Source organism: Grus americana, chromosome 25 (assembly GCF_028858705.1).
Source record: "Grus americana isolate bGruAme1 chromosome 25, bGruAme1.mat, whole genome shotgun sequence".
Classification (NCBI taxonomy): Eukaryota; Metazoa; Chordata; class Aves; order Gruiformes; family Gruidae; genus Grus; species Grus americana.
In genome coordinates, this window is record NC_072876.1 from 2,610,677 (window position 1) to 2,620,985 (window position 10,309).

A 10,309-nucleotide genomic window follows, 5' to 3' on the forward strand; every position below is an offset into this window, starting at 1 on the left:
AACAGCGCAAAGGATATTTTCATCTTTATTTTGCTCTATAGGAGCGAGTGGCACTATGTACGTTTAAATAATGCATTTATTCTTTCAAAAAGAAGTTCGACATCCACACAGATACGTTAAAGCGGCCTTAACCAAGCAGCCAGAATTGTGCATTCCTCCCCTTGGATGCTGCCTTTGCAAATAGCAGTAAAGAAGAACTTATGTACAATCAGCCCCAGGAAACTCCCTTGTTGCTGGGGGTACTTGCCTCTTTCTGGGAGAAAGGTGCTTCTTTATGTACTTCCCTCCCCGTAAATACGTAAATTAAAGCACTACTAAAGCTTGCAAAAGCAGGAACTAACCTGTCCAATGGGATACTGGGTCATGGTGCAAGAAACGCCAATTCTTATTCCCAACCTGTTTTCAAATACACACGTGCACAGGCGTAATGAGTGGATGTAACCTCATTGCTAAGCCTTGCAATAATCATTACTAAATTTTGTAAGAGATGTATGAAGAAACTTCCCTTACAAAGTAAGTATAATAAGTATAATAAATTCCCTTTGGTTTCAATTTTCAAATCCAGTATGTTTATAGGAGCTATTGAAATTCCCCCCTCATCTTCTCAGTAGTAACTCCACGCTGTTTTTCTAGCCGTTGCGTGAAAACCAACCAACCAACCAAAACCAACAAAACAAAACCACTTGTCTCTTGCTGTAGATTATGACATGATGCTAAACCGGCACTGATGAAACACGGGACCACTGGTACTCAATCCATTTGGTGCATGAGAGTTGGCTCCGATTTTTTTTTTTATGAAGCACTGCAACTAAGAGCCACTTCATAGAGGTTTTTTTTTTTTTGTCCAGTCGGTGTTAGGGTTACAGAAAGCAGTGGGACTTGGAGAGTTTGGTGTGTGCTACCAGGAGAATGTACTGGTAAACTATTCTGTGTCTTTTTTTACCTGCACCTATAAGCATGTATTTACCCAGAATTTCTTATAGGGGATATGACAAGGGAGCAACGTCACCAGCAGAATAAAGCTTGAGCACCACAGCAAAAACACTGCTCTTTTCATTGCAAATTTTGTCGAAAGTCGATCAAAGACACACATTTAACTCGTACAGAGCTCAGAATGTGAAGATCAGCATGTTGGTTAATCCCAAATTATTGACTAAATTTAAACTGGGAGGTTTCTCAGGAGGTCAGCTTGACTGCATCATATCAGATCAGCTTCAGCAGACAGCAAATAAAAGGCTAAATTGCTTTTTCCAATTCAACTGATCCGATCGTAGGCCACCAATCTAGCAAGTGCACAGTTTGTTAAAAAGCGTGTGTTTTTAAAATAACAGCCACAAGCAGTCAGCTCAGGTAGGATAGTATTTAACAGTATAGTAAAAAGACACTTAATTTGTCCTAAATTGCACTGAGCTTACGTTTTAATTCACACAACCAACACAGAATGCCACGATAGTACGAGCACAGCCTCTGGAAAAAACTTGTCTCGTTTGCACAGTGGTGACCTGCTTTGATAGTTATTTTTGGCAAGTCGTATCTAATCTATAGTCTGACATTAGTAAATCGACTCATAGTTTACAACCAAAAAAATGGGGTTTGATTACAGTTCTGCATAAGCATGCTTGCATTTTTAAAGGTTGGCAAGGACTTATTTATATCAACATGTTTAACTCAGACACTGGCCAGATCCTTCTAGGATCCAGACTTGCATTATGATAAGGGAAATTCCCAGATTTTATTTCTAGCCCTTACACTGAAACTAGCCTGTGGCATAATCTGTCACAGCACAGAAATCAATACAAACTCATGCTCCTGTTTGTGAATTCCATTTGACGGTTCACGCTGCAATGCCAACATTGACCGTCAAGGGACAAAGTAACGCAAATGCACTTGAGAGTCTGGAACAAGAGCGCCTGCAGGATTGCTGTCGGAGGTGAGGAGAAAATTACAGAGTGAGAGAAGCAATCTGCCTACTGATACACACCTATTGTGTACCCCTTTAATCCAGACAGACCTCATGCATATTGCAGATAACTCCTCTTTCATTAAGTAGCCCTCTCATTTGACCACAGCGTCGCAAGAGCCTGCTCGTGCCGTGCTCCTTATTGCCTAGACTTAGAGCTAGTGCTCAACCAGTTGCTCCCAAGCCCAGAAGTCTTCTTACCACAGTCTTTTCTCCCAAGCCCAGAAGTCGTCTTTGTCGTAATTGACCCGTCACCTCCTCTAAGTATTGACAGAGCTCTTACAGCTGTCTTCTACAATTTAATCTTCCAGACGTACATTCCAGCAGGAAGGCCAACTGTCTCCCGCAGAGCTAGTTTTCTAGCCCAAAACCAGCGTGGCTCTGGGGTAACGGCAGCACTGTTTTAAGAACGCGCTTCCAACTAAACCCAAGTTCCAGAGTAGTCCCTCTTCTCCAGAGGAGCATGAGATCTGCCGGTCACAGTTGATACCCAAGTATTCTAGCTGTTAAGAAGGTCAAAAATAAAATCCAAGAAGCTTTGATACTAAAAAACCTCACCCTTGTCATCCATACCTTTGCGAGGTCCCTACCTGGAACTAATTAATGCCTCTCTGAGGGCTTTCTAGATGCAAATTTGCCACCCACAGCTACCTTCTATTCTGAACGTGCCTCAATTGAGTTTTCCAGCTCCCTTTTCAAGAGCAGAGCCGGTCATCCCCAGGTATGCCTGCTTCTTCTCGGTGCAGCCATAAGGGCCAACTAGAGCCATTCAGTACTGACTGGCAAAGTTTTTTGAGCATATGGCTTAAATATCATCTCGTTCATACAGGCAGGTTCAGTGAAAATACCAGTGTGTGTTCCTACAGCCTTAGGGCCTTCAAAAACCCATTAATAGACATAACAGACCTTAGAACGTACAGAACGGAGCTGTAAAAATACTCAGGAAAGAAAGAGTGGTAGGATGACCGCTGAAAGGGAAGCACAAAGGGAAGGACAGCTACTTCTCGGTTCCAAAGGGGCCTTTTTTCTTTAAGTGTTGGTCTACTGCCTAGTCTATGTCAGCGTGGCAGAATTCTGTGCACCTTATATGGTTTGTTCTGAAACGGAGGGTTCTTTTAATGACTTCGCAGATTTTTTTCATCCTATAATCACATAAAAACATTTCCACATAATTGTCTTCGTTAACTGAAATCATCGATGCACGCGAGAAATCTCTTTGGCCCAACTTCGCTGTGAAAGTCTTCACGTGGAATTACTTTACATTTTGTTTTCATTTCCAGTATACATCCGATTCTGTTTCAGAAGACGGAACGCCTTGCTTATCAGCTCACGTTGTTCCGTTGCCTTGTACTTGAATAAAATGGGTTCCAGTTATGAGACTGCTGGTTTGATGTTGGTTTTACGCCCTTGCTGGAGAAACACAAACGGGGTTAAAACAAGCCTGCTAAGGGAACCAGACCCTGATAGGCTAGACAGAATTCCCCCCCCCGCCCCCCTTTTTAGAGTTCCAAATGGTGAAAAGAAACTCTGAAAGTCTTCCACTTGTTTGGCAACTAACAGAAAAATATTTCTGTTTGCACTTAGCAACACTCTGAATGAGAATTTTTAGTACAAAATCAGTTTACGGAGCCTGCGCTGTTACTCCAAGCTCTCTGCAACAGTTTTACTCCGGCTTCTTGCCTTTTAGAAATCTTCCAGGCTGACAACTTTTTCAGGAGGCTCCACTCAAGGAAAAATCTCCACCGCTTCCCTTCGGCATACTGCTCTTTCAAAGTATCTTGCTTGTTTTTTTAAAAAATAAAATTCAGAGGAAAGACAGACAGCAGTAACAATACCTCCACAATTAACATGGGAAAATGGAAATACCATGCTTATGTAAAATGACTGTAGTATGTTGGGGTTTTTTTGCTTTGTGATAGAAAACAGATCTGTACTATCTGCGCACAAAAATGAGAAAATTCTTATTTTCAGTCTCTAATATTACATAGGGAGGGTTTTTAAATTATGAGCTTAACTTGAACACTTATTAAAAAGGATAAAGTAAATGATTAATGTAGAAATGGGTAAAGCGTAAAGTTTGTACCTTCTCAGAAGTACGGCTGTCCTCTGAACTGTCATCTGAATTCACAGCCTCTCATCTAGCGTGGCTTAGAATTAAAGCAAGGAAGTTAAGATCTGATGCTGCTTCAGTTCAATAGAAAGACATTGATTGTGGATCCCGATCCTGAATATATTCTGTAACTATCTGAAAACGTCTCGCCTTGTTAAAAAACAAAGAATGGTAAAAGGAAATGGCTGGTAAAACAGTTTCAAGGCAGCTGCCTAGAATTTTTCATGGTCATTAGTTCATAGACCTCACAAATATATACAAGACTCATTAAATGCAGAAGAATGGCATTTTCCACATTCATAAAACTATAGATCAGCATTTGTAAGCCCTCAGAAGGCATCTAACCCTCATCCTAATTAGATATGGTAGTTTAAAACCTAAAAAGTGGGGTGGGGGCAGATATCTATTGTTGCTTTATCAATTATGGCATTTTCTATTAGACTAAAATGATGCAGATAGGCTTTGAAATACGGAATCCCAATGCCAGTTTCTGTAGTTATGAAAAAAGAGCTATGCTAACAACAAAGTCGGCTTCATGTTCTGGTATTCCACTTGACTGTCTATCTCCTCAGTTTAAGGGATGTGGCCGGAGGCCACAGTCATGATACTGAGCTATATATAACACTGGCAACAAAACAAGTATAGAATTCTCGTAGGAACTGGGGAGAAGAGGAAAAAAAATCCCATATGCATACATGCATTAAACTGGAATGGTAAGTCTACCTCACGAGGCTCATGCTGTACCTTTTGTAAGATCTTCAGCAGATAACTGAAACCTTAAGCAAAAGTTCACATACGGTTTATCAAAACATACATAAAAACAATTGTCTGCTTACCTACCAGGAACATTTCTGATTGTCCTTCATTCACGAGAATGATTCTCTAAGGGCCACGTGAACCTCAGGGTGAATCTTGGCTGATTACACGAAGCTGCACACGTGCATAACGAGACCTGCTGGCAAACGGCAGCTTCTCGCTGGAGAACAAAGTGCTGCGCTCACAGACATTTTGTACTTTGGCAAGCTCAGTCATCAGTGAAATGACATTTAAATTTTTTTTTTTTTTTTTTTAAATCTAGAAGAGTAATTGGGTGAGCAGGACCCATCGGACTGCAAGCTTTCCATCTCCGTAAGACAGACAGATACTTAGCAGCTATCCCGAGAGGAAACTGGAGATAACTTGGCACCGTGCTGTAGTAGCAACACATCGCCGCTTTTGAATTGCGGAACCGAGTTCAAAGAGACAGACTGCTTTGCCCTACTACTGGAGGGCAGAGACCGCAAACTTCGATGACAATTCCACCATATTTGTCATTTCAAAAATAAAAAAAAAAAAAAAAACCAACCAAGAATGACTGCAGTGGAAGCACTGAGAGCTCCAACACTGTAAAAAGATTAGAAGCTTAATACATCCTGAGCAAAAATGGTTACGTCTTGCCTATGTCACGTAACACGCTTCTGCAGAAATCTCCAATGCAGCACAGACCAGGTGTGTTCACATCAGTGGTACGGAGCAGGAATTCGTTTGGCTAAACCGGAGCAAAAGGAGTGGAAAGACACAATAATTGTTTACAAATGAAAATTTACAAAAGGGGAAACTGTGAACAATTAAACCACCTAAAGAGGTATGGAAGAGAAGTCGATGAGACAACTGAACACGGACAAACTTTCAAAGGAAGTGACGGACGCGTGTGGTTGACAAAACGCTCAACGCCATTACACAGAGATTATTTCAGTACTGGTATTTCATTTGAAAGGATGACCAGGCAGGTCTAATTTCTCTCTCTACTAATTTCCATCTAATTTTTCTCTCTCCTCTTTTTAAGTTGTATTGGGATGACATTTCAAATATCAGTGCTCTGCATGAATTCCAGAAGCAGCTTGTGCCAGCGGGAAGCGAGACATACAGCATCTGAATGAACGCAAGGGAGCTCGATCAAAATTTCAGTCTCGTGGGTTGCTGGGTTTTTGGGGTTTTTTTTTTTTTTGAATGCTTGCTGTTCTCCTTTCAGATCTGGAAAGTTGCAGATTGACATATCTCTGGATTTTTTATGTTGTGATTCTTTTCTCCTAGGATCTATGCCCTACTGGTTCTGGGAAACTTGTGACCTCTGCATTTTTAATTAGAACTCGTAACTTTTTCCATAGCAACATATTTTGATGTTGCAAATAACATAAAAAAAAAAAAATCTGTCAAATCAAACAACTTCTGGTCAGATGAAGTCCAAATACATATAAATGCTGAGCAGCAATAGGATGTATAATATGACACAGTTAAGAAAAAATTGAAAATAGCAAAAGAAGGGTGGAAGTCTTAGCTATGGTTAATTTATAAGTTTGATCTTAGTAATTCATGAATCAGTACAACTATACAAGAATTGCATTGCATGCTGGTTTAGACAAAGAATTCTTAAAACTAATTTCCTTGCAGTTGAGAACAGATAAAATCCAGCTGTCTGATTGGTGTGCCAGTACTCACATGGTGCAAAGGAAGTGAACTACGCTCAGGAAATATTCTAGATGTGGAAAAAGCCTTACTCACAAGGATGAACTGTATAAGCAGGCAGTGAAAGAAGACGAAATCTTCTGCAACGAAACCTGAGCTCCAATATTAACAGACACAGGAATAACGCAATTCAATGTGATGGGTTAAGAAAAATAATTTCATACAGCAGTTGTATTTTTCCAAAAACATTTATTTAGGTTACCTTGCATGTGCCAAAAAAATACTTCCTTTAATAAGAAAAACGAGGAATTTTTGTCATTCAGATACACTGTTTGTGTGTTACTAGAATTCATTCACTGATTCTTGATTACAGACGCTTTTTGGTAGTACTGTTCCTGCCATCTACGTGAGCTTTTTTAACATATTTCAGTGTCAGCAGAGACGTGCGCAGAATTGTGCTTCCTCTCACCGCTTCCTCGTAGGTACCAAGAAAGGCACTACCAAATTTCCTCTCTAATATGAAAAAGTCTTAGACAAAAATAATACTATTTTCTGATGAACCAGACTTTTGCTCATCTTATCACAGTCAGTTACTTGCGTTTCATTTCCCTGCTTTAACTAAGACTCGGTTTCAGACGAAGAAAGCATCTTTTAGTGCCATGACCGATGCCATGCAAGACAATCACCCTTCTGCGAGGCCACCCGTATGCAATTCGTACAGGCCAGCAGCCCAGAGATACGAATGCGCTCATTAAGTTTTTTAAAACAAATGTTGAACTGCATGAACATCTTCAAGAAGAAAAGGCAAACACCAATGTGGGAATAGCTGCTTTCCCCCCCCCCCCCCGCCCCGGTTAGCGTCAGACACATGATGACTATTCCTTTGCCTATTCCATCTGTTTCCACTTTCCATAAAAACCACCAGAATATTAAATTAAACTTGGTGTGTTTTAACCTTGCATAGCAAATAGGGCCTTCCTGGGGTTCCTGGATCTTCCACCATCACGAGCACCCTGCCTGAGTGTGTGTCGGGGGAGAGGGGCACAAAAACACACAAAGATTTCTGATACGTGCCCTCATCCATCTCTGGTATCAAAGAAAACCGACGATGTTCAACATTCCAGAATATGTACTTTGGTAGCCTGCAAGACTGTCTAAACAGAGCATGAAAATAGATGACAATACTTACACGATTTAGATTTTCTACTTTAAAATTAAATGCTCTGTTTGTATAAACTCTCCTACAATTGTCAGAAGAGGTAATTTTCCAAATTAAATGCTTCGTCTCACCAATTTAAGGAAAAAAACCCTATACCACTGTGAATGCTTTGATTTCAAAATACCCCAACTTTTAAAAATTTATTTAAAACCAAGATGGAACAATTTAATAAATCTACTGCTACGCACAACATTCATTTAAGCAATCTGACACTTTGTTTGCTAGTGTTATACATAAGACACAGAAGGAGCATCGCTATATTTATGTGCGCCTCGAAAAGGACAATATTATTTTTAAAAACCAAATAGTAAAACCAGAATGTTTTGGAGTTAGAGAAACAAAATTTCCAGGATTTTTGCCATCCAAGTATAGATCGTTCAAGCTTATGCCTGCGGCAAACAGGCGTGTCTGCTGTCTAAGTTGAAACTATCGTTGCTTTTACAAAACCGGCAGCATTCGGTCCCTTTCTGCGTTCGCCGTTTTCCCAGCTATTTCCATAGATCCTGGCTGCCTCATGGGTCCTAAGGATGCCATAACCTTAAACAGTCTTATAAATCTAGAGGGGGAAATGATCTGTCTCTCGTCTCAAGCAGAGAGCCTAGGAGAATGTCTACGGGGCTTTACCAACAAAGTCACTGAAAAAAGAGCCAAGATTCAGGGGTCCTTGACCTTTCCCAGCCCTCCTCCACCAGTATCAGCCTGAAGCCTGCTCTGTAAAAGTTTCTGCTCACCCAGGGAGCAAAATTAGAAATCTTCTCCAGGGACACTCTCTCTTTCTTCCACCAAGCCACTCATCAGTCCGATGAGGCATGGAAACCAGGAAAAGTGAGTTAAAAAAAAAAAAAAAAGTATGTCACTCAAGAAGGGTTTCCCACAGCAGAGCGTAAATGCCCGGACATGCACAGAGAGTCTAACGCTGCCTCATCAGCACAGCCCCAGCCGTCACGCTCGGGCCTCCGGTGTTCGGAGTGAGCTGTAATGGTGTAGAACCAGCGCGAAGCATTTTCCTGGTGATCCGTGCACCTGTGAAGCACGCATACGGAATTACGTTTAAAGTGAGTGACATCAGCACATAACAAATGGTCAGATCCTCTCACCCCCACCGCTCATAGAAATGCGCGTGGCATTTCATTAATGGCGTATTTTTCTCCAAAAATTTTTGGACTTGCGACCATTATGCAAGGCTTTTTGAAGGCTGATGATAACCATATCATTGACTGGAAACAGCTCCAGGTTACTACAGTCTCCTTTTTATCGTAAGTCACCGGAGATCAAGGTAAAACTGATAAATGCGGAGGATTTTCCAATAAACTAAAAATTGGATATTAAAAATAACCAACTGCAGTACACTTTTTTTTTTTTTAGTTGAATTCACTAGTTGTCAGGTTCTGATTAGCCTTTTTTAAGTGAAACCTATGAAACTATGTCTATCCAATTTTTGCGACTGCTTCTAATTCCTGTCACAGGTTCTGCACAGGGAGGACGTGAGGTTTAGAGAGATTTTGCACCACCTAGTGAGTCACCGATGGCTGCATCAGCAGAGGGGAAGCAGCTGCTAGCACTGAGCCCCAGGTGCGTTTTGGATGGGTAAAATGCACTCTCAGCACAAAATTCACAGAAGGTTTGGAAACTGCTGCCCAGGTATGCTAATGTTCTTACCTCCGCGTCCTGAGCATCGCCTCTGTTTGCTTTAAAACTAGTTCCTGCAGGTGCTGCTAGACCTGCTCCACGTAGGACTACCTAAAACGAAATCTTATGACTAACAGCGTCACCCAGAAATATATATAATGATATATGTTCATTACATATAATATAATGCCAGATGGAAAATATTATATTTATATTATTTGCTATATATTATATATTACATATATGTAATCACCAGAAACATAACAGGATGTAAAAATTACTCTCTCGCTCTTAGGAATCCTTGTGCTACAGTAAGCAGCCACGATTTTTCTGTACCCTTTCACTGTTTTTTGTGCTTACACTGACAGTCATCGGTATCTCAGGTAGCCAACTGCTTTCTGCTCACAGATTGAAGTGCCGGTGCACTGTTTGTCCAGAACTGAATAGTATAAAAGCCGCACGTAAATAAGCAACGCGAAAGCAGGTTTTTCTTCCTCCACTCAACCCTCTATGGAAGTGAAAAGCAAAAAAACTTGAATGGAAAGAAAATGTCCGCTTTCAACTGTCTTGTTCAATATTAATTCATAACCAGACTTTCTTTTTCAATAAATACCGTATTACACTGTGGCAAGTAGATGTGACAAATATTTAACTTCCCTCCAACACAAAGTACCTTCACATAAGCAGTGAATCAGGCTAAACATCTGTTTAGCTAAATATCTTGCTTCCTACAATCACGACTAAAGGGTAACCATGGCAGTGTAGAAGATTAGAACATACACGTACTAAAGGGCTCCAGAATATTCTCTCACCCTCCAGAAACTTGCATTTTAGGGGTTTCTTAAATCAGAAGACAGCACTGGTCCTCCCTGGATTTTCTTTCCAGGAATGCGTTCATTTTTCCCTTGAACCCCTACAAACGTCCCATGTTCGCAACATTCTACGG

General features: G+C 40.8%; 1 long non-coding RNA gene across 2 annotated transcripts; it reads right to left on the minus strand.

The window, feature by feature from the left end:
- Positions 1 to 10: 10 nt before the first annotated feature.
- Positions 11 to 9,476, minus strand: LOC129196262 (uncharacterized). 2 transcript variants are annotated; one of them, XR_008574124.1, is made up of 4 exons: positions 9,394 to 9,476; positions 4,911 to 8,757; positions 4,044 to 4,107; positions 11 to 3,370 (listed from the first exon to the last, which is right to left on the minus strand). It is a non-coding gene; the product is annotated as an uncharacterized LOC129196262 (long non-coding RNA). The 2 variants fall into 2 exon arrangements; XR_008574125.1 differs by having other exon boundaries at positions 4,907 to 8,757.
- Positions 9,477 to 10,309: the final 833 nt, after the last annotated feature.